The sequence below is a fragment of the Aquila chrysaetos genome, chromosome Z, assembly GCF_900496995.4.
Source record: "Aquila chrysaetos chrysaetos chromosome Z, bAquChr1.4, whole genome shotgun sequence".
NCBI lineage: Eukaryota > Metazoa > Chordata > Aves > Accipitriformes > Accipitridae > Aquila > Aquila chrysaetos.
The window spans coordinates 21,580,393-21,606,427 of NC_044030.1; positions in this window are offsets into that span (position 1 = coordinate 21,580,393).

Here is a 26,035-nt window from a genome sequence, read left to right on the forward strand (position 1 = left end):
TACTTCTCAACAGCTTATTGGCGGCCAGTGTGTAAGATGTCCCAATGAGACCTGATTTACAGCACTAAAGGGTTTTGCTGGAAAAATGAAGGGCAAGACTGGTACACTGTTTTCTGTACATTCTGTCTGTGCACACATAAAAAAACCCCAAACCCTCAGAAACTAATTCGGCCCTCATGATAACGATCTTGCATTTTTCATTGACATAAACAGGTCACAATGCCTGGAAAAGCTTATGTAGAACTCAGCAGCAATCTGGTTTGTTTTTTCTGGGTCAAAGTCAGAGTTTATCTTGTTAAGCTATCTAATTGAACACAGCCCATGTAATACAACAGGACTAGTGCATTAAATGAGGAGTCAGTGGGAAGGGGGGAGTGGGTTTTTTCTGTGTGGTGCTGGGAGGGTGCAGCTTCCTGGAAGTACCTAAATTACCTTTGAAATAGCTGGTTTTGTGGCTGGAGAAAAAAGATGTCCAACTTCTGTAATAGTTGGACACACGCACTGTCCAAGGCTAGTTTAGTATGTTGTGATTATGAGGTGGTATTTCACCTTAAGCAAAATGAACATGTCCTGATCTCCATTTGCCTGGGCTACATCTGAAATAATTTTAATGTCAGATGAACAATGGCAGATTTACATTGAGGTAACCAAGATCAAAATCAGACACCAAATGTCAAGTGAGTTAAAGCCACAAACAGCATGATTTAAACCACAGTTGCACAAACCAGGCCCTATGCAGATCTCAGTAAAGTGAATTATATATAATAACACTTACAGTTTCCTAGTACTATTAGATTTGCCTTTTTACATAAATGCTAAAGTTATGATAAAAACCAGAGCTGTGTCAGTTCTTTTCAGTCTCAGCACATTTGCTATTAGCATAAGAAATGCTGCTTATGGCAGAGGCAGCCGTGCTTGAAATTTCTGAATTAATGGATTTGATTTCCTCTTGAGACAAACCATCAGCCTTGCAGTAATGGAAATAGATATAGTTGGTAAAACAAATAAAAAGCTGGCATGCAGATAAAATGGGTTTCAGTTTAAAATAGTAATGTTGTAATTGAAGTGAACAATTACAGGGTTGCTTCCAGGCACAAAAGAAATACCTCGAAAATGAAGTAATGTTTTTGTTAAGTATAGTCATTTCATGAAAATGTAGAGCTGCAGATGTCATTGTCTAGAAAAAGGAAAACTATAGTTATTCTCCTTAGCTGAGATCCTCTGATAACATTTTGCTAATTTTAATAATAATTACTAATATTAAACCTAAATTTCACGTGGTGGGAGGGGAAAGAGAGAAGGAGACCAAAAGCTTTACAACTGGTACTAAGCCAAAAAGGCTTCCTTGCCTTTCAAGGGATTTCGGTTATCAAGGGTCAGAAGCCTGCGGTAAGAATTTTTGGAGGGCAGGGAGAGGGAAATAATTTTCTGTCGGTAGAAGAAAGGTCTCTTGTCTGCATCCTTTGTCAGGGCTACAACATTGGAAAGCCCGGCGCAGGAAGGGAGGAATGCTAGCCATGCTGGGTAATCACCAACGGGAAACTACAAGGTTCCCCTGGGGGAACAGAGGAGGAACACGCTCAGCATCAGATCTCTTTACCAAAAACATTTTCTCTAAGTGGGTCGCGCTTCTGACAGTCTTTCAGCTATATACACTGCTGGGGAGAAGCAGGGACTTTCAGCGTATGAGAGCCTTTCATGTTAACGTGTAAAAATAAAAGTAATGAAGCACACCGAACGCCATCAATGTAAGTGTCACCTCAAATCTGAGAGTGCATTCATTAACTCCACCGCAACAAAATGCTCTGCTGTGTCCTATATTTCCTCTTGCTTTGTATGCATGACAGAAAATGTTCTCATTGCAATTCGTTGTAGACATCTATTAATTAACAGATTACGATTAGTGACTTGACAGTCAGTAAAGCACACAGCTCTTCTTGCAACGGGGAAGCCACAGGACACTACCTGGCACAGCAAACGCTGTCCACTCATTACATTTCTATCACCAAGAGTGTGCATTTACACCATCATGCTGCATGATGCAAGGCATGGCCAATGGCTCCACAGCTATGTGGCCAATGCACGGTTAACATGTTTCATAGCTGTACTGGCTTTGTGGTTCCAGGAGCAAGTTTTTAGTTATTTTCAGTCTCCTGTCCTATTGGTGGGGATACTGGTGGTGAGGCATAAGGCGCTGGTGGACAGGCACAGTCTGGGCTGCAGGCCAGCTACCCAGGGTCCGGCAGGCAGCCTTCTGCAGGTCTGGGTCACTTGCCGAGGGCTGCAACTGCATCTTCTCCAGGAGCCTTTCACAAGAAGACTCTAAATGCCATGATTTGTTATAATTCGTTATTTAATTATATCAGCTTCCAGTGTCCTGCGTGGTATTTCACACACCCAGGCAAAGCTCCTACATATAAATGAATTTTCTGCTGTAACTACTGTATCAGGCATGTCTGTACTGCAAGATACAATAGCAGCCTATTTACATATGTCACTTTAAAGTGCTCACTCTGAAATTTTACTGCTTTCTTCACACTCTTGCTCTTACATAAATACACCTACGCAGGTGGATTTCTGAATCATCAAGTGTTTCTCTTCCATTAGGAGACATTTTTTGAAACAAATTAACGCCAAATGCATCATGGTTTAAACGTGTTTATTACTTTATTTGGTGTTTTAAAAGCTCTTCTGATATGTTTTAAACAAGATGATGTGCACCCATGGAATTCAATATACACTTAATCTGTGGAGGAAATAAATGTCTGACATGAAGATTTAAATCTTTATTTTCCTCCCTTGACATGGTGGCTGGTGACACATAAATGTACTTTTTTTTTTTTTTCCCTTTGACAGAGTAATAAAAATCTCATTATCTCTGAATAGGCAGCAATTTTGTTATCTAATCTTTTTACCAAAAGGTTAGTTAATTAATCAGAAACAAATCCTGATTATTATTTCAATAGAATTAGAAAGACAAATCACCAGAGTACGGCTAAATAGGGCAGGCCTGTGGTTTAACCTGCCTCATTTACATCCAAGTACAATGATTGTCAGGAGCTCGCAGTGAGCAAACAGCCCCGAGAACATAAGCCAGCAGATGGTTTTCTCTCGTTGCTAGCCTTTCGTCTCCTCTAATGCCTCTGATCCCATTACCTCACTGAATCTGTTACCAGGGTAACTGTTAAATTGCTGTGAAAGGCATGGTAATAAAGTAACCTGTCACACTGGCAATAAAAGCAGCAGAATTTTCCTGTTCACTGAACTTTTCAGCTCATCAATACTCACTTTATGGAGAAATTCAGCACTACACACAGGTCAGCTGCAGGAATTGTTCCGTGAGCCTTTTGAAAAGCAAACCAAAGTTCATGTAAACATGGAAAAGGTATAATTAAAGACTGGATTCAGAAATGCACACAGAGCTAATGCTTTGCTATTTACTGTAGAAGGTTAGTAGGAGCTTAGAGATATTCCGGTTGCTTCTTTTTTTAAGCATGCTCTATAAATAACCTTTACTGAAGGCAGGAAGGTGATTAATCCAAAATCATTTTGATAGTGTTTAAAAACATAACCTCCGTTGCATCAGGCTGCTTACCTTTAGCAGCTGTACGCTGACCTATTTTCTAAAGTGGATTTTGTTATCACAGAATAATCTGATGCCAGAAGGATTCATTTAGAAGTGTTTTCCTAGCATTTTTGTACATGTCATTTTTTTTACAGACTTTTGAAGCAAGTTTGATATCTTTAACAGGTTTTTGCAATATGTGGCTGTTTCCATTAATAAAACCTTACTGAATGTAATCCTAGAGAGAAAAAAAACATACAGCCACTGTGCCAGTCCTCCCATCTGAAAACAACTTTCCCAGTTTTCTAATGTAACATATCCTACTGCAATTTTGATCCAAAAAAAAGAAGAGCATGATTTCTTTTTCTTTTTTTTTTTTTTTTTTTTCCCTAGAAATACAACGTAAGAGGTTTTTCCATAGGGCACATGCAGTGTTTGCCACTGATCAGAGCTGAATTTGAAAATGTCATGTGGAAAAACCCTCCTGACTTCAATTAGGCTCACAAGAAAGTGTTAGAACATGAATGAAAAAGACAGTGCATATCTAATCCTTGTTATTAGCCATTTGCAGAATCTACACTTTCAGCTCCATTTGGTAATACCATTAATTATACAGCAATAACCTTGGAATACATTGGGGTTTTCTTGTTGAGATAACTTCTTTTCCAGTCTCCTTTTTTTAAACTTGCAGACGCTTAGTTATGAAAAATAGAAAGCATTTTTTTGACCGACAGCAAGCATGAACTACAAGCACCTATTGCAGCTGCAGGCCATAAAAGAGAAGTGTCTTTAAACAGGAGCCATGTTATATAGTCCTGAGAGTATGGATTAAAGTAAGACTTCTTGCAGATAAACCTTTGTTGCACACTGTCTTCAACTTTTAGATAACCCTGTTCAAGACAATACTCTTTGTCAGACTGCTGTGGTAGGGTCTGATTTTACCCTCCTGAATGAAGCCACATTTGCTGCTTTCCTAAAACTTCTCAGAACTCTGGGAGCTGTTTGGGGACGAAAGAGCTGGAAGATTATGTCCTGTTAGATATTTTCACTGCATTCAGTGACCTTTTTTACAATGTCAGGTTTTAGTTCCTTGTACAGGCCAGGTTTCTTCCAAATGCTGGAAATCTTCAGGGCAAGTTTGTATGAGGAAGGAAAAGCTAAAACCATAAACTCACAGTCTTCAGCAGAGATACATGTATTAACCTGCATAAAATAAAAGAATTTATGCTGTCTCTAAACTACAATCAAACTGGACCATTTCTGAGATTCAGGAAACTCTAAATCTCTGTAGTATCTGGTGTGTATAGCACCTTCAGTTATAGATAAAAGTGGAAATATATCTTCAAATAAGCCAAAATTCTTGCTGTTTCCAGGGAACTAGTAGAGGAAACAATGTTCCCATGAGTTCTGTAGACCGATTTGCAGGCGTAAGAAGTCCCAGTAAGATAGCCTGGGCAGAGTCTTCACTCCATACTCTTTTATGTTTAAATAGAGCAAATGTCAGGATGGCTGATATGCACTTAGTTTCAATGAAAGAATCGAGTTTTTAATAGCTGCCATTGTTTTAATTTAAAATTTACTTTAAACTGTGTGCATACTGGATTGTTCACGATTACACTTTGGCAGAATGCAAACATAAATGAGATGTCGACATGGATAAATTCCTTCCTTTGAAAACGTGTATGAATATTCATGAGCAACATTTGTTAGCTCATTTTCCCAGCTCTGGTTCGAATGCACAGAGCAGAGTTTCTGTGCTCTGCGTGAGCCTGTGTGGAAAAGCCTTCCTGCCACAAAGATTCTGGTGGTGTAAAGAGGCACAGTCTTCAGATGGCAGCTCTCTACTCCAATTTGATTTCACCATTCCTGTAGCTGCAATTAAATATTCAAAAAACATCAAGAGTTCACACTGGGCTGAATTACAGCTGGCTCCATTTATATTGGCACACCTTGGATTTGCCTCACTGAAAACTGTAAAGTTATGGCATCAGAAAAAAAAATGGTGTCAGAAAAGAATTAGAGCTGCTCTCTTTGAAAAAGAAAGAAAGAGGAGTCCCTCCTGTGTCCCTCCTTCCACCAGATGCTGTGTCCTTATTATTGTCCTCATCAATAGCACGTTGTGACTAGACTGGCTATCCAGAATGTAGCCCTTTTCTCCTTGGATTAAACTCATCCCTGTGCAGTGGAGCATCGCGCAGCCTTGGCACCATGTAAGATCCATGTGCAGTTCTGCTTTCAGCCCTTGTGTGCTGCACAGGCTTTGCACAGGCTTTGCATAGGTGTGGATTGTACCTTTCAGCTTTAATTCCAAGAAACAAGTGGCTGTGAAAATACCATAAGCTTAGATCCACCAGGCACTGCTGTGGATTTTCCAGCCTCACCAACTAAAGTTAGTTTCTGCATGCCATGGTTAGCCATCAAATCAGAACAGGTTGCTCTGCAAAAATAGCCAAACATTTCCTGCTTCTGGTGAGGTCCAGACACACCACCTTTGACATTTTCATCCCGCTCCTAGCTTGGTGACAAATTAAGGCCTCATATCCATCTGACCAAAATTCCTGCCCTGCCTCTTCCAGTTTTTGATGTCTATTTTGGCTCTTTTGTCTGTTTGGAACAGGAATATTTTCCTTACTCCATTTCTGTCTCTGAACATTTCTCACTGTCTGTCATAGCTGCCAGTAATGAAGTTCAAGGGAGAAAAAGGAGCATAGAAACAAATTTAAAACATATTGAACTACACTTTCATTGCATACTTCATAGTGGGCCAAACTCTACTGAGAACCAGGTCCAGGGAGGAAAAACAATGCCAACACTGCCACAGATTTCAGTGGAGTTCTATTGATTTACATCAGTCAAGTAACAAAACTGCAGCTATTTATCTTCATGCAGTGAGAGAATTGGGAAGGACATCTGTCTCTCAGGGTTACGATATGGCTTATTTGATCTTACCTATATGTATGATTGATCCTGCTAGCTTATATTTTATGCATCTCTTATCCTATGACAGTGGAATAGTGTAAAAGTGCATCTTCCTTTGTTTTCTTTTTTAACATTTTACACTGTGCTCCCTGTATTGTCCTTTTTTCATCCTCAAATTAAAAATTTACAGCTCTCATATCCAGCATGGGCAATTATGTATGAACATCAATCCAATCACTTACCCTGAAATAAAGGTTTATGATGCAAGCACTTTTTTGTAGTCCTTCACATTGCCAGAGACTGGGGTAGGGATGGGAGGGGGGACAACAAAAACCCACATCAACCCTGCATTTTTGATGTCGCTGCTGTTTTGTGCTGTGATTTCATGCTCCCTGAAGAAACAAGATGCATCAAGCAGTGCCTAAAACACATCCTCTTCAAACATTGGGAATGATTATTTCAGCAAGTTTTAGCTTTCAGCAGCAACATATGTAGCGGCAGCTGTGCAGTAACGCTTTGAGACCACGGGTACTTTGGAACCCAGTAAGAAAACTGTGACTCGCATGTAAAGAGCAGGAAAAAAGAATTTTTCCTCATTCAAAATTGTGCTGAGACTTCAGAAGCTTAAAGGACTAACAAAGCAGCTTACTTCACCCACTTGGATCCAATGATCTGTCCTCCAAAAATTGTAACAGATTTTTTGAAATATATGTAAAAAAATATGACCAATAAAAATCTTCTACAATTTTAGCTGACTGGTTTGCATCAAAGTTTCACACCAAAAGAGCGTAAGTGTCTTTGATCCTCCGCTAACCTCTTTTCCTCTCCAGCTCTTCCATTCATAATTATCTGTATTATTTTGCTTTCTATATGTTATCAACAGAAAATTCATGGTCACAGCCTGAAGATCAAAGATGAAGTTTAATCTTCAGATTGTGCTGCTCATGCTTATAAACCACTCAAGCACCACTCTTGCTCTCTGTGACAGCGGCAGAATCCTTGATTCAATTATAGGTTACAGTCAATGGGGATCACACTTTAATCTGTGTACAAACAAAAGGATAAAACAGAAACATGTACCCATTCTAAGGATGATACTTTATTACAGTGTGACATCAGGCAGCATTGCAATAATACATGCTGGTTTCAGAAAATGGATGAGATTAAATTGTCTGCTAGGTTATGTCTGCCTGTTATGTACATACTGGCACATGTACTGCTCTGCTTCTCTGTCATTTATCTGGCTCACAAAGACTCTGATCCACTACACGTTGCGTGATTGCACAAATTTCACTGAGTCTGAAGGATTCCCAGCATTATGCAGGATTAGACCATTATTCTAAACATGATAGGATTTTTCAAATACTACTCGGATATGAGATATTATACAGGAGAGTAATTCCATTCAAACAGACAACATTTTTCTCAAGTGTTAACATGTTTGCATATCAGGATGTTTGGAATCAGTTCCCATGTTTGCCACTGCCTTAACACTCAGCATTAAGTGCTTCTTCCAAGGTCAATTTAAAGGAAAGGTAACTTTGTAGATAGCTGGCTGGTCCATGGCGATGTCAGCCTTCCACGACGTTAGAGTAGGACTCCTTTATGAATCATGCTGGCATTCCCCAACCTCCATTATTATTATTCCAGTTTTGGAAAACACTTAAACACATGCTTAATTTCAAGACACATGTTTCAAATATCATGGGATTTTGGCATTTGCTTAAGTACTTTCACAAATCGATCAACTGAGTGGTGAGGGAGGGACTGCAGCAGGGAGAGAGACTATTTCTGGGAGTAACAACAGTTCTTCCCTGGATAAATTTTAGCCCACCCATCTCACTCCCTCCTCCTTCCTGCTTTCCACCCCTCCAAGTGCTGTGGTCTGAGTGCTGTGACAGCATTTGGGTGAAGGCAGGCACAGGAGCAGAAGGAGCAGGCAGGGGCCTCTCTGTGCCTTGTCCCCTTCCCACTCGCCTCAGCCAGCTTCTGCTCCTGCCCGTCCGCTACTAAGTGCAGCATCTTGGCCTCTTACACAGCGGTTTTCCTGTCAAAAGAGCCTCACTCGTTTCACTGTGCCAGAGAAAAGTATATTTGCATTGTTGAGCCTTTTTCTTTCTTTCTTTCCTTCTTTCTTTCTTTCTTTCTTTTTTTTTTTTTTTTCAATACACAGGTTTATTGTATCAAGTGATGCAAAATAACTTGGCATAACTGTGTGGCGTAATGAAAATTAGAACAACCTCCTTTGGGAAGGAGGGCAAAGTGTCTTGGCACCAAGTGAGAGCAAATAGCAGCTCATTCAATGCTCATATCATCTATAAACCACCAGTAACCTTTGCCAACTATGGGAATCATTTTAACACACCTCAATAAAAAATTGTATTACTTTGATATCTAATGTGATTAAGGTTCTAAGCTTGTACTTTATTAAATCTCTGTGGCTCCTTCTTGTCATTTCCTTTGAATAGCGGTTATAAAAACAAATGTAAATTTAAGTTAATTAATTTAAAATATACTGGAATCAGTTTTCAGAGAAGAAATAGGGAATATCCCCGAACAATGATGTTTTACTCAGGAACAAGGACCTTTCACAAGCTGCACTTCCAGTGCATAGTTCCCTCAAGTTACAGACATTTCACACACCAGGGGAAGGCTGAATGGAAAGGTATATGAAAAAACAAATGGTTTGCTTCCCACTGGTATAGTGAGAGAAGGTCTTGAGGGCTTCCTTACAGTGGGCACCATTTAAAAGCCAGCGTTTGTCAACAGGTACCACACAGTTACCGTAGTTGTTTCCTGCAAAACTCTGGTGCTTCACACACAGCTCGGTGACAGCTCTTGGCAAATGCTGACTTTTAAGTGGCAACCAGTATAATTACAGCATTCATGAAAGTGAGAGATGAACAGTGCTGACTGAAAAGGAGCCAGGTATCATATCATGTGGGCTAGTGCCATGCCTGCTTTCCCACACCGTGCTGCCAACGCCGCTTGGTCCTGAGCAGCAGGGAGCCTGCTATCCCAGCCCTGCACCGCTCCCGAGCTGGAGCTGTCAATTCTTTTTTTTTTTTTTTTTTTCCAAACTTTACAGTGGGTTTTATAATGAGATGGTTTTGAAAGGACAAGGATGAGAGGTCACCAAGCATGTTTCCATGCTTAACATAAAAGTGAAACTCATCTAATCCGCTCTCGTTGTTCTGTACACGTTTTTCTCTGGTCTGATGGAGATCAAGAAATTAGGAGGCTCACAAAGATGGCATGAATCTGGGTGGATATAGGTCAGGCTACACATGTCATAAAGCGACTCACTTTACAATAGCATCCGTTTGTCAGATGTATTCTGTTCTTAAGAGCAGGATTTAATTCACTTTATGAGCTAAAAATCACATATCAGCTAAAATTCTTATATAGGAAGGATTTTGTCCTATGAGCTTAAATTTTACGCTGACATTCATAAAAAATAGTTGCATTGAAAAGAGTCCTATTTAATTTGCAAAGACAAGTTCTGGATGCTAGATTCAATGTTATTCATGCATTAATGTTGTCCTCGTATGTTCATCATCTGTTGTGAATGTTTCTGCAGTCCACAGGAAAAAAAAAGGACACCAGTTTGTTAATGTAGACTATCCTCTGTGCTAAGGGGCTTAATTAAAGCTACGTAGACGAGCTGAATTTTAGCACTTCATTCTTTCACCATGCTGTGAATGTAGCATGTTACAGTCTGTCATCGTACTAATGTTCAATATGTGAGTAGTTGTTCATCTGAATAGTTTCATTGAAATCAATGGGCCTAACTCACATGAGTAAGGTCTTACAAGGCTGGAGTATATTTATATTCATACCAAAACCATGACTTCCTTGTTCACTGCTACTTAGTTTGCCTTATTAATCTGCTGGCATCGTCCCTCAGTTTCACTGAGGCATATCCAAAGCAGAGAAATGAAGCACTTTCTGTAATTTTGGGGGACTCCAAACAGTCACTTAAATGCAAATAGTGAAAGTCTGCTGAACCAAAGACAATTATCTGAGAAGGAAACTCATTGTTTCATCTATAAGTCATTATTTCTGTGGCAGTAGAGAAAATGAAAACTAAAATATTTATGGCTCCTAATACCATGCATTTCAGTACACTCCTACTTGCCTTATTGCATGTTATACCTTCCCACATTTAGCAAGGCAAACCTGCATAAGAAAAGCAGTGCTTACTCAGGATTGCTGGTATATGAGTTTATGGATAACCAGCACAGGTTTCCTTTCTGCACAGATTGTATTGTTCATTCACATTTGGCTGCCTTTGACAGGTGCTTGGCATGGGGAAGGGGTGGAATTGTGTTCTAAATATTCATTTTTTGTATGATTTGTCCAAGGTGCTGTGTGAAGTACAATTTTGCCCCATCGATCTACATTCAATGGATACATGTGAACACACAACACATGTTAACCTGTTTTGTCTATGCCAAGTATGTATTGCATGTGCCAAAGGGCATGTACTATCATGGAAGTTGGTGCTATAGTTCTTGGATATATGTTGTCATCAGACCCTTAGTTCTTTTATATGAGCATAATACAGCCAAATAGAGCCAACAGGGAATTCCCCTAGCATAAGGCCAACCCCTGCGTAGTCAAAAGGCACCATGACAGCCAGTGTGCCACCACCTATGAGACCATTAACAGTAAAGGAGGAAATACAGTCACTATACAGTACAATTAACCTAAGCATCATCTTTTGAAAACTTTGGCTGTGGCACTCTTGTTTACCTCAGAGAAAAAAGAGAATTGTCAGAATCATCTTTTTCGGCACAATTTCAGTACTTAAGATCACTTTGAGATGACTGGACAGAGTAGCAGCAAAATGATGGGAGACAATTTTGTCTTAGATTTGTGTGGTCTACTTGTCCTGGTTAATTATCTCTTTGTCTCCTCTTTTTTCACAAAAAAAGGAGAAAAATGAAAGCGACAAGACAATAAAAAGAAGAGCGAAATAGCTGACATGAAGTAGGACAAGAGATATAGATGTAGGGATACCCAGGTTCCTCTTCAGATGAGCTTATGAAAAATGGGACTGATTAGGTAAATATACACACACAGTTATTTTGTTGTTATACTTTCAGTGCTGTAATAATATTTTAACTTTATGTTTATATTTTATGACATTATTATTATTATTTGAATTTGTAAATTTAAAAAAAAACCACAGCTCTCCACCAAAAATAAAAAGTGACTATTCCAACAGTGCCTGTAACCAATTATGTCAATTTAGTAGTATACAAGACTAAAATTAGGCAAAAAAGGAGGATAGAATAAAAATAATCAGTCTAAAAATCACTGGAAAAAATCCTAGACAAGCAGGAGAGGGAATTTAAGACTTAGAGATTTTATAGATGGTTTTAAGCTTTGCTTAAAATGGTTACTCTGACAGCATGTCTGAAAAAAAAATGAAATACTATGTTTCTGCTATTTTGTTGACAAAGAACTAAAAGTTAATCCCATACTACCTGAATTTGATCTCTGTGGAAAGTTCCAAGAGCAAAGGTTCTGTTCAGCAGACTCGTGTATCCTTCCACATTTTGCTGCCCTGGGAAAATAATAGTAAAAAAAAGCTCCTTGTAGCAGCAATACAGCAATCATGCTGGGTCATGAAACTAATTATGTTTTGTGATGGTGGAAATTCTCCATTTCTGTGTGAAGGGGCACTGCTGCATGATAGATGAATGTTGGAAAGGCAGTACATTGTGCTCTTTCATCTCTGTCACTGCATATTTATTCTGACTGCTCCTAAATTATTCATTTTCTTTAAGCAATCAATATTAATAATCTGATTTGCTCCTTGGCATTTTTAGTCACACTTCTGTTTAACTGACTGTAAATAAAGGTCACTTGGAGGCTTCCTGCTGCTGTTCTGAAGGTCCTTGTCTAATTAATTCCCAACACTTTTTTTCCCTGTGACTCTGATTAGCAGTTGCAATCAAGTTCAGCAATTAGCTGCCTCCTTGCACAGTGATTTGCTCACTCCACCTCCCTGTATAAAGCTACATTTGGTCTCTACTGTACAAAGGCATAAGGAGGAATTAAAATTCATTTGTTTTGTGTTCCCTGACCACGCAGAACAGATCACATTTGTTACTGCTTGCACATAACGCTTGCCCATCTACATCATACCTACTAATCATCCCTGATACCCCCAACAGACATCAGAAATGTAATGAACAGCCTCACCAACAAACCGCTTGTGATATGCCTAATCTCAGCCTCTTGTATCAACAGCTACAGCTCATCAAATCATTCATAGTTATTTAAGAGCTCCTATGATTTAGCTTACATCAAATTACTTTTAAAAAAGGGATCTGTTTCACATTCAATGGATTTATCTTATTCTGCCTGGGGCCTAGGGACAAGCCCCTGATTTAAACGCCTTTGGATGTCTGATTCCAGTTCACAAGAAGACACAGATCTTACCTGTGCTAGAGCTTGAGAAATAATAATCTTGGCGAACCTTTTTTGTCTTTGATTCTTAGAACCATGGAAAAGTTGCTGGAAATTCCAGTACTGTGTTAATTATTAAGAGAGACTCCAGTTAGGAGGGATGTCTAATTTGCAGTTGAAAGTGCAAAGAGGAAACAATCTCCTCCAGGTACTCTTCAGCAGGTATGTATTTGAAAAGCAAGGAACAAGACATAAAGAATTACAGTAAACATTACAGCAGTATCATGAGCATTTTTTACAGGCCTCCCCAATTAGTCTCAGTGTTCTCCATTCTTATTATTGCATACTGGGTAACAATTTCCAGGCAATCCCATTTAATGAAGTATTTCTGCAAAAAAAACCCCATTTTTAGTTTCAGGCTTGTTTATAAATTCATTGATTTAAATGCTTCTAATTCAAACTGATTCCATATGGATATTAATTCAGACAGAATTGTTTCCTTTGTCTGAGCAGAAAACTACAATGTGTGCACAAGAGAAATCCTTCTTTGGCTGAAGTCCATTTCAATGCATTCACAGTTGTTCAATGTATCTACAGGCAGATTTTACAAAGGTGATAGAACTGCATCCGTGAGAAAGTCTGTCATGTCACTACTTGTATCCACAATGTTTTCTGTTAGTATTATTATTATTATTTTGTGCATCCCAGTCCTTGACAAGTAAGTGAACAGCAGGAATGACAAAACACCACCAGAATGGAATGAATATCTCTGAATACATCTTTAAGACATAGCCAGACTCTAGAAGAAGAAAATGATAGGTCTAAATTCCCACATATTGGGCATAAGGATTTAAACTGTCACCTACCTTTCACAGCTCACTACAAAAAGTGTCGTCTTTTTTCATTTTGGCATTGGAGTTCTTGGAGCTTAGGGGAGTTTTGTATTGGTGAGTTTAAGTGCCCTGAAAAAGAGATGGATCAGAACTTAACCTGGTAACTTTGTACTTACAATTTACTAAACATATGAAAGCAGTTCCTTAAATGACAGCCCATTTCTACCATCAGTACCTACAGAGCCCCTCTTCTGACAGCTGCAAGCCAAAGTATGCATGCCCTGAACAAGCAAATTTTCTTTTTCCTTTCTGTTCTGCCAAGTGTGTTCATTTAATCTCACAGGGGATCTGACAGCTTTCCCCAGCTCCTAAAGTAATTCTTTAGCACTTGTTGAAAGTGCTTTAAGCAAAAGGCAGCAAAGCTGACTGGTGTTTGCATGCAGAGACGGGCAACCAGGGCACTAAGCACAGTCAGTCTGCTTCCTCAACGTGTAATGCACAAAATTAAGGCTAGAAGCAACAGTTACGTCACTCTTGGACTTATCACTTAATGAACATAAATACACAAAATAGGCCATTTGTTGGCATGGTGATATGTTGTGAATCATTATATAAAACATCCGGTGCTTTGATATATAGGCACATACACACAGTGAAGCACTTGTAGCTGCAGTGGTTAGGGCTGTAAAAACTTGCACACCCAAAATAGATCACTCATTTCTAGGGTGGCAACTTTCCACATTTGGTCTCATCCCAAAAATGAAGATCTTGGAACAGTTTAAAAAACATTCCTTTCAGCTATTTGAGATTTATGACAACAAAATATATTATTCTCATTGACGAAACAAAACAAAACAAAACAAAACTTTTCCTGTGGAAATAAATTATGAAATCTATTAATGAGTAGTATATGCCTAAGGAAATATGAAAGGAACGCAAAGCTATTGTTACAGAGTCACAAATCTTTGAAGACCCGCTGTGGTGAATTACTCTTCAGTCAAAAATGTATGTGATGTACATGTCTTTCCTTCACCAACTCTCTCCTGTAGTTGTTCTAAAGTTACATATGCAGAGAACATGATAACCAGTTCTTGCTTGTTTTGTGTGTGTTGCATGAGATCACATATCATTACCATTTTCTCTATAGGACATAAAGTATCCATCAGATTTGGAGCAAAGCACTCACGGTAGAGAAACATGCTGTCTATGTAACCTTGGAAAAAAGATTTAGCTCCTCACATTTGTGTAATGGCATTTATAATTACTCATTGGGGAGGTATTATTTATGAAAGCCTTCCTGAATATAATGCCTTGCAAACATGTAAAGGATTGAATAGATATTTGTTGCCTTGTGCTTGGAGGAACAAAGCAAGCTGTACAGGGAGAACATTTTTCCTCCTGGCCCAGGTTTTGCTTCCTTCCTCTGAGCCCAGTGTGCACAGCAGTGGCTGAGGCTGAGGAAGCAGAGGAAAAGCAGAAGTGATGGGTGGTCTGGAAGACACTGTCTGCACCATATCCTTTCTTCATAAACATAGCAGTTATTCAGGAGGATGGCTTACTGGAATGACACTTGAAATCTTTACTTTCTGTTGGGCGTTCACATCCCATTGAGATGTGAATTGACCCTTACTTTCATTCTCCATGTGCCTTGAGGATAGTTTTATACTGTTTATTGTGAATTTTTCCACAACGTATTCCACAACAGAACTTTATACCTATCCTCTGATACTCTATACAGTTCATGGAGTGCAAGAGCAGCAATCGACCTGCATTTGCTAAACATTCGTCCTTTCTGTTAAATCCTTGAGGTATCTGGCTGTTCCTCTCTACAGAAGCAATGGCAGTTCTGTGATACTTTGTATCTTAGTCATGTTTAGAATGAAAGACCTTAAATATTGCATTGAACATGCTATATGGGAGATGTTGTCTCCCAGGATATTGATTTAATCTAATGATAGTGAATAGTAATGACCATTGCTTAACTGAAACAGCATTACCATGAATTTATCTAGTAATGAATAGATTAATGGTGATTAAGCTGGTACTTTTAACATGGATAATCTTTTAATAAAAAAGTTACAAAGTGAAGATGAAAGAGTTTTTTTGTTGTTGTTAAAAAGGTTCTAGATTGTTTTGTTCTGGCATTATTGATCAAAGGCAACTGAGTTCTTGGACTGCCTGATACCTACCTTGAAAATGAAATTAAGAAGCTTTAATAACATTATTTGCAAACTGTAATTCTTCAAAGTCCATGTATACCTTGTAACTTACTCTGATTTTCTCCCTCTCTTGTACCCAATTGTTCCTGTAAAAAATGCTTTAAGAAATTAAGTGCAAAAAGAAACGGTGTCCATGTAACATTAAGTGTACATGGTGAACTACTCAAGCGTCAAGAAATGCCAAAGATAAGGATGAATGCCCAACTCTAAGACTGTCCTGTGTGTGTGGATAGTAACAGTCTTCAGTTACATGATCACACAGAACAATGTAAGTTATATGCCAGGCAAACAGGCTATGAAAGTCATCTGAATGAATGTTCCTCCTATCCTGGGCTATGAATAATATGTGATTAAAGAGACAAGGAAAATAAAACTACTTGGGCCCTAAGGAAAAAAAAAAAAAAAAAAAAAAAGGAAGCTTGACCTCTCAGGGCATTCCCCTGAGAGAACACAGATGATTGTGGCCTAATGTCTTTGCTTCTGTCTGTTGCTACTGATGAAGTAACGGTAGTTGTGAGTAAAGTAGCGTTTGTAATTTCTTGCATCATTCTCCTTCCTGTGCAAGAAATCCTCAGGGCATGCATTAATTCATTATCTGTGATCCCTCCCCCTCCATCTTGTAATGGAGAAGTAGTCTGAACTGCACTGAAAATCTGATTAGTTGCAAATTTGGGGATCACAAAGAAATGCCCCTTTCTGAGGAGGAGCCTAGTAAGGGTACCTAATGGATTCTTTTCCTTTCTTACAAAATCCTGAAAGCTTTGTTTTATCTTAATGAGGAACAAGAACAGATTCTTCTTTTAGTTTTACAGATGGCATTGTAAAGTCACTGTACAATGTGGATGAAGAGTTCAAATGACCCATCTCCTAACAGTGGATAACCCAAGAGATCTCTCTTTGGGTCTATTAGCTGGCAAGAAAAAGACACCTTAATTCTGCACAGCCTGAAATATTTGAAGGATAATCCACACAAAATGTCGTTATTTCCCAACCCCTCTGACATTTGAATCAGGATGGAGCAGTGATTTGTCTTCAGCTGATACTGCATACAGCAGATATTCAAAATAATGATAGTAATAAAATCAACACCATATAATAGTTCTGTTAATGTAAATGCAGCAAAAATATAACTGACCTAATGTATCTAATATATTTGAAGCAAAAAAAAAAATGAAGAGGGGGTGAGAGAAAAGAGTTTGGGAATGGCAGGAATATGATTCTTGGTAAAGGTATCAGGGATGAAAACTTGTCATTAAAAGTCTATTTCTTTATTATTCTTGTGTATGCATGGATCGAGAAAAACACATTATAATATTCTGTGGAAGAATCTTGTGGAACTGTTGCGATGTAACTGTGGTAAAACACATGGTTCTGAGTACAGTTAAAACCTTCATAGGTGGTCTTACAGCACCAGGGCACTCTAACAAGTTGTGTGAACTATTAGTGCAAAAGTTACAGGAATATAGTTTTTCCTGGAGAACAGAGGAAGCTAATTCTGTTCGTAAGAGTTTCAATGACTATACTAAGATCTCTCTGATTCATCAATTTTGGAATAAATGCAGACCAGGAAATATGCATTCACAGAATCACAGAATGGTTGAGTTTGGAAGGGACCTCTGCATGTCATCTGGTCCAACCCCCATGCTCAAGTGGGTCTACCTAGAGCCGGTTGCCTAGGACCATGTCCAGATGGCTGTTGAGTATCTCCAAGGATGAAGACTCCACCACGTCCCTGGGCAACCTGTGCCAGTGCTCGGTCACCCTCACAGTGAAAGAGTGTTTCCTGATGTTCAGAAGGAACCTCCTGTGTTTCAATCCGTGCTCAGTGCCTCTGGTCCTGCCACTGGGCACCACTGAAAAGAGCTTGGCTCTGTCCTCTTGGCACTCTCCTTTCAAGTATAAATATACACTGATGAACTCCCCCTGAACCTTCTTTTCTCAGGCTGAACAGTCCCAGGTCTCTCAGCCTTTTCTCATAGGAGAGATTCTCCAGTCCCTTCATCATCTTTGTGGCCCTTCACTGGACTCACTCCAGTATGTCCATGTCTGTCTTTTACTGGGGAGCCCAGTACTGGACACAGTACTCCAGGTGTGGCTTCACCAGTGCTGAATACAGGGGAAGGATCACCTCCCTCTACCTGCTGGCAAAGCTCCACCTAATGCTTCCCAGGACACCACTAGTCTTCTTTGCAGCAAGGCCACATTGCTGGCCCATGTTCAACTTTGAGTCTGCCAGGACCCCCAGGGCATTTTCTGCCAGGCTGCTTTCCAGCTGGGTGGCCCCCAGCATATGCTGGTTCCTGGGGTTTTTCCTCCCCCGGTGCAGAACTTTGCAATTCTCCTTGTTGAACTTCATGAGGTTCCTGTCAGGCCCTTTATCCAGCCTGTTGAGGCTGCCTGGATGGTAGCACAACCCTGTGGCTTATTTGCCCCTCCTCCCAGTTTGGTGTCATTCATTTTTATTCTTGTTTATTTAGAAAAAGTTTGTCTCTCAGTTGAATTTTCAGATGGACAAAGTGCAACTTGTTTTCTGCATATGAACTCTTCAGGAGCTGTGTAGCACTGGAGGCATCCAGATGTCCCTTAGTAGAAACCCACAATTTTTCCCTCCTAGGGGCTATGTATACAGCCCTGTTTGAACCCAGCCCTACCCAACTTCAGGTAGCATTAGGTACTAAAGCACTTCAGTCACTCAAAAATACACCACAGTTCTCAGAGGAGATAAAATAACTCAGATTATACCATCAGTGACACAGGGTCAGGTGTAGACAGTTTAAGGAAATATCTGTAAGTGCAAGCAACTCTCTGCTTTAATATTGAAGATACAGATGAGAGATGGGAAAGCTCAGCTGACGATCTGTTTCGCTCTTCCCATTCCACTGCTGTCAGCTCTTACTTCTGCTTGGCATGTTAGATGTGCTGGCAGCCAGGATTACCCTGCTGACCCAGCTGTCCCTTCCTAGAGTTTTCATGAGACACATGTTTATCAGACCCTGGCAAGCTCCTGTGTCTCAGACATGTAAGGACAAGGAATAATCTCTGAAGCCCCATGGCAGAGCAAGGCAAATGCAGTGAACAGCTGGCAAGAGGGAGGACTCTCCTGACCTTTAAATAGAATGATTAAAAAGAAATGTATGCTTTAGATGTAAGCCAGCAAGAAGCAGCCATGATTCAACCCAGAAGAAAAGGTATTTGAGTTGAATGTCCTAGACAGCAAGAGATACCATTTACATGCATAACAAAACCATTAGAAATACTAGAAGGAAAGCTTAAGAAGGCTAAGAGAAAAGTTCTGAAGCCAGGACATATTCACACATGGAAAAGTTTCCATGTTTCACGTTAATGTTGCTAGATTGTCTTGATTTCTGGTGATAACTTTACAGCTCCAGGAAATGCATATGCCACAATATACTGCTTCTCCTGGTCAGTCTCAATTACTTCCTTCTGTTTGTCAATATCCAAATAAATCCAATTTCAGTGACAGACTCTAAAAAGGAAACATCAACTTGAAGAGTATGAATAAAAATTTCATAGCTACAAAAGTAGATAATCTGCAAATGACAAATTAACCCCAAAACACTTCCCACTTTATCCTCACTAGTGAGAATGAAATTGTTCCCTAACTGCAGTATTTAATCTATTCTGTGTGTTAATTTTACAAGACATCATAAAAATTATGTGACAAAGCTCTTCACTTTAAAGTTTTTACAACTGTATCCCACCTTATAGACATATGCCTATCACTAAATCTTTGATACTCCATTTGCAAAGAGAAATTAATATCCGTTATTTTGAAAACATTTATTCAAAAATTCATATGGAGGTTTTGTTTAAAGCTTTTTTAGTAAGTTGACAAATATTTTCCTTCTTTCCTCAATACATAACACTAGGATGGCTAGCATGAAAATCGTCCATTTTAATTTGACCATGACACATTTAATAAGCAGGTACAGAGGAAGTTTCCCCAATGACTGGCCACATAGACTGCTTGTAGAACCAGAACCTCCCTCAAGAACATCTCTTGTGGTGAAAGCCTGTTTGGGCCTCAACAGAAAGAATCATAGCCCTTCTCACTTTCCTGACTATTTTAAACATGATAAACAAGGATTTTCGCTTAATTCTTATGCTTGATCAAGCATTCATGGCTTTTATATCTGTAAAAGTACTTTAAATATTCAATGTTTGTTTCATGAAGGTTTGAATCAAGTTTTCATCCTCTGACATCTCTGAAGGTGTAGGTGCCAAGCATCTAGGAAACTGGTGATTGTTGGCCGTTAAAGCTCCCTTTGTAGATAATGCACCTTATAATGAATTTTAATAAGTATTTTCTGCTTTGTGATGTAGATAGCTTAGTTCTTTAGCATGTGGGTTTTAGGGACATAAATGGCAAAGTACTTTTTTTTCCACTCCTGTGAAGGAAACAACATTTTAAAAGTAGATGAGGTGTGAAGTAGCATTCCAGTGCTCTCTATCCACTCTTGGCTTTCATCTACATAGGCAGTTTGGATTGTGAGAAAATATATAAATCCCCATTGTGACAAGCAAGAACTACTGCAAGTGCTTTTTAACTTAAATATTAAAGTTAAATCATCTGTAGTCTCATAAAGGTAATCTGTATGCAAAAGGAAAAATACTCAGGGAAGTTCAAACTTTAAAGTTAAAGAAAAAAATGGAAAAGGTGGGCAGCCCAACCTGCTTGACCAGTACAGTCCATTTTCATATTTCAGAGACATCTGTAGAAAGTAGGAGGAAAAGGTCACACCTCCCCTCCCAGAGTTGTTTCTTTTTCAGGATTTTGGCTTTTAGAATGGTTGATTTTTGTTATGGGGTGAAAAATATTCTATATTCAGTTTTCTCTTCTTTTTACTAAGTAGGTGATAATAGTGCTGCCTCCTTCAGTGGCCTGCATGGAGGCTGTCCTCTGTCCTCCAGTCCACTCACAGCTCCTAATTTTCACCTTCCATCCATCCCATTCATGCTAATTTCAATCCCCACTATAACAAGTGGTCAAGAAACATTGCTACCTTCATGCTCTTCATCCTTCCTGGTAAATGACAGCGGACATTCTCCTGAACATTCCGTGGACTCTTGTCTGATTCTCTCTGCTCTTCTCACAGAAAAGATCTGATTCAACGCCTAATGAAGCTCAGGGAAAATCAGTAATTAAATTAATAGTTGTAGAAGGTGACAAAGGCTTGTGCTATCTCTTTTGTCCCAATGATTTCTATCTTTCTTTCTTCACCTGTAACCCTCCATTTGAACACAGACCGCTTAGCTAAACTTGTATGTCTTCCAAATAATCTAAAAATAAACAGTGTTTCTCATTCAGCCTTTTTTTCCTCCTGTCTTCTTAGTTCACATTTTGTTTTTCATTTTTATTTCATTGACCATACAAATACTCTTAAATCTGGTTCTTGTATTAAAGAACTGTCATCCTCTCTACCTTTTTTTTTCTCACCCTGACCTTCTTTATATCCCAAAGCTGGATGTAGTGTATCCCCTCAAAAGCAGTAATGTTCTCATTATCTTTCTCCCCATTCCTATCCTGTTTACAAGTCTGCTTATCAACTTTTTCACTCTCCACATTCAATTTACATACCTTAATTTTGCCTTCAAAATGGAGATCCCTTGATTTGCACAGCTCTTCTGTGCTGCCTTTGTCTCCTTCAGTCATTCCCTTGTACTTCATCCAGTCTATTCAGCATCAGATTCCTCCCTCACTCAGGCAAGTTTGCATGCCCCAGCTCTCTTCTTTTTCAAATCATTCAACAAAATATTTTGCTCTGAAATCTTTCATTTCCTATAGGGTTTTCTAATAATGTAAAGAGAGATGAATTTAAAAAAAAAGTACAGGCCATGGAACAACAAACCACATGGATCACTTAATCACTTAATTGTTTTCCTTTTCATGGTTCCTTTCTGCCTTCTATTTTTACATGTGTTGCTAACTAATGTAATATTTATTCACTTTTCCAATGCATCTACTTACACAGTCTGCGCATCATCCCTTCCTCCTAATCATTTTATACTTCACATATAAAACACAGATCAATTAACTAGCATGGTTCTCCATCTAGTCTGTAGACTATATAGATTTCCATCCATGTTGCTTATTTTGTGAGAAAAGAGTGAATAATCCTTGACAGATTTTCTAGTAGGTAAATCTCAGCTGCCCCAAGCTTATATTAGTTTGCACACTAATATAATCTGTAGATTTAAAGGACAGTGTTCCGATGATAGGATTAGAATTTACTTGTTTTTAGGGACAGTACAGCTGTGTTAATTTGTATGAGCAGCGGGGACAATTAAAGGAGAGGTCATTTGGACAGATTGCCCTTCTTCTCCAGTGTTTCTTGACTTCTGAAAACAGCCTCTGAGGACAGGACCAAGCCTTTGGGTAGGCGCAACAGACTAGTAGGGGAGTCTGAGCGAAGAAGCATGGAGCGGAGAAGAACTAAAGGGCAGAGGAAGGATCAAAAAGCCATTTCCACCATCACCTCTCAGGGCAAAATGGCCCTTTCCAAATGTACAATCTAAAGTGAAAAGAAAAAAATATTTAAATATTACCTTCTACAAGAATTTTTTTACAGAGTTTGATACACATCTATATCTAAGAAACTGTATTTCTTAGTGACACTGTGTTTTGTAAGTCCTTTTCTATTCTGTACAAACCTTTTTGAGATTGTACTATATATTGCCCTCCAGCAAGGGTCTTCTTTCAATTTCCCAGCCATTGAATAACATCCTTGCCACAAGTTGACTATCAAGAGAAATGCTTTGGTCCAATTCTCACAGTTTCTAAGTTTGTAAACCCTCTGGAATGTACAGTTGTAAGACTTCTCCACAGTGTGTTTTCATCTCATGAAATAAAAATTAATAATAATAAAAAAAAAAAAATCTACTACTTTTCAGTGAAATACTTCTGGTTATTGTTTTCCTTGTGAAATTGCAATTAGCTAGAGTTACATTTAGGGGTTTGCATTCTGGTTCTTAATCTCTTTTTTAGTTTTATTTCTACAAAGGAAAAGGGATAAAATAGAGGAGTGATCTGTATATCACTTTGATAAAATTTATATCTACATAAATATATACACACACATAGACATTTATAAAATCAATTAAAAGCAAACAGCTATTTTAAAATTATTCTTAACTGTGGTAAAATTCATAGTAATTCTCTCCACTTACTATAATACAGGGAGTAATATATATTATTTTCACAAATAAGTCTGTGAGTAAATAGCGATTTAACCCTGTTTCCCTAATTTATCCTCTTCTGCAGCTCAGTCTGAAGCAACTCAAATGAAGAATGGCCATTTAGACAGACTTCAGTTTCAAGCTGGAGAAAAAATAGCTACACAGATTTTAATATAGCGATATCCAGACTTTTTCTACACATCCATTAATATGTCTCAGATCATTCTCTTTAAAACCCCACTAGTGGCAAGCCTTCTGCCTGTCCAACAGGCTAGACAGTGCTAGTGTTTGGAAAAAAAAGCTGCTTTTAATGCAGACAAGTCATTAACCTAGAAAAAAGACCTGGTCTTCAGCCATCCCCTTTATGGGATCTCATAGCAAATTCTCAGGCTTGCTTAAATAAGTCAACAGGCTACAACAACATTTGACATCAGAGGAATATACTGGTTGTTCACATTCACACAGTCTGCAAAAATGTAGGAAGATGCACCTTTGCCACGAGAACAGGGAGCCCAGCTCCCTGCCTCTGCCCCAGCACAGCTGAACAGCATGGGTAGAACCCAACTGCAAGTGGGGACAGAAGAAGATCAGAGGAGACCGCAGGCTGCAGAGGTGATAAACAGAAGTCGGCAGTAGCTCTAACAAAAGGGAAGAATGAAGGAAAATTATGGAAGGGGGAGGCCGTGAAGACTACAAGACTTACAGCAAGCTGTGGGATTAGGGTCATGGGCACTGCTGTGGGTTTGCTCAAATGCCTTGTCACTTGGATAAGCATCTGAAGCATTTGGATAACTCTCAAACCCTTGACTACTAATCTGAGCTACATCTGTTGACTTTTGTCCACTGCCTATGTCTGTGCTCTGGAGAGCAAGGCTTGGCAGGGGATGAACTGACAACAGAGCAGGGTAGCCTCTGGCCTTCACATTAACACATCCTACACTTTGGCATCACACAGCATTCCTAGAGCGGGAGTTTTGGGAAGAGGCAGTTTTTGCTACTTGCCAGATGGGATTCAGAGGATTTAAAAAAATGCGAAAAGCCACACACAAATAAACAGAACAGTTTAAAAAAAAAAAAAAAGTGAATGAGGGAATTTGTTTGGGTTGAGAAATCCCCTTCTTCCTGCTTCTTCATCTGAGTTTGTTGTTATTAATCTTACCTGTTATGAAAAATTGAGACAGAAAGAGGTCTCTGAAAATTTGTGCTTGTACAAAAAGCCAAAATTTGTGGTTTTAGACCAAACACAGTAGACAGGAAACACAACTAGGCCACTTAGCAAACGAAACAGAGCTGAAGCCTACAGAGCTTAACAATTTTACTAATGGGGATTATTTGGCAAAACAGTGTGTGGAATAATATGTTTTACTTTCTGACTGATAGATGGAATTAACTGGACACTAAGTTTGACTGTCACAAGGCCAGACTGGGATCCTTCCCATGTGTCTGCCTGTCAGTGTATTTGTTGCTTTCCTACACTCCAAGTTCATGCCATGAGAATAAAATATGTGTCATGTGCAAGACAGTAATGTCTTTCGGTCTGTTGAAGCACCCTAACAACTGCTCTTATGCAGCTAGACAGAATCATCAGGCATTTCTGTAGGATGCTTGGCACAGATCTTCACACAAGAGGTATTTTTTTTTTTTTTTTTATCCAGTGTAAAACAAAATATGTCTATTCTTTTTCCCTTCACTTCACAGCCCTAGTGTCTAGGCTTCAGCCTGTGGATCCCAATATCCCCTGCTGTATCATGTAGCAGCTATCAAGCTAAAGAATTTCCCTGTCATAAGATTACCTTACTACAAAGACACTATCACCCTCAGACTGCCCTTTGGGTTGCATGACTGTGTGCTGACCCTTACCATGGATCTGTGGTAAAGGCATAACTAACTACACCACATAGCAATTGTGTTGGTCAGATAAGCAACTACAATATGAAACAGGAAAAATAGCGTCAATATAAGAAGAAGGGGAAAGGTTAGCACAGAATTGCATAAAACTTTGGAGAAGCTAAAAAAAGAATTTTTTTTTTTTTTTTTTCTTATCAATGCTGTGCTTTTATGGTACTGACTGGCTTGAGCACTCATTTTAACTTATGTCATTGCCATTTTAAAGAAGAAAACTGGGTGGGGTTTGTAAATGAATGACAAAAGTGCTATACAATAGTTAGACAAACAGCTGAGGGTAGACTAGAACTGCAACTCTGTTTCCTAGGTTCATTATGACATTGTGGCTTTTTTGAACAGAAATTTTCACACACATCCTGGCTTTTTCCACCAAGAAAAAGGAGAGAATTGTGAGGTTTGTGTGATTCTTATCAATTATTTTTATCATGGCAACATGACAGGGCTGGAATAGCTTAACTATAAAAATGGAATCTTCAGAGGGCAGGATGTGATGGCCACTGTTATAGGAAGAGCTCATAATAAAATCCTTCATATGATTTTGCCTGGCTGTAAGATGTGTGGCTTTCTGTTTCTGCTTCTTTCTGGAAGGACAAGACTCTTTAATACATATTCAAATAAAACCTCAAAATCATTTTGTAACCTAGTTACAGGCAACATATATAAAATACTGCAAAGATATGAAATACGCAACATCTCACTATATTTCAGAATATACAGTTTAACTCCATGTCCTCTCATTCAAATTAAAGACCTTTTCCAGAAAGCACTTTGTCTCATTTCAGAATGCAATAAGCCAAAGCACTCTTGCATGCTGTGTAGCAATCAGAGTTGTACTGTAAAATGTAAGAGTCAGTTTAAGGATTATTTAATGAACCTAATTCTTTTCAAATATATATGAAGGCATGCACACATCTATATTGATACAAACACACACACATGTATATTACATAATGTATATATACACAAAGAACATATAC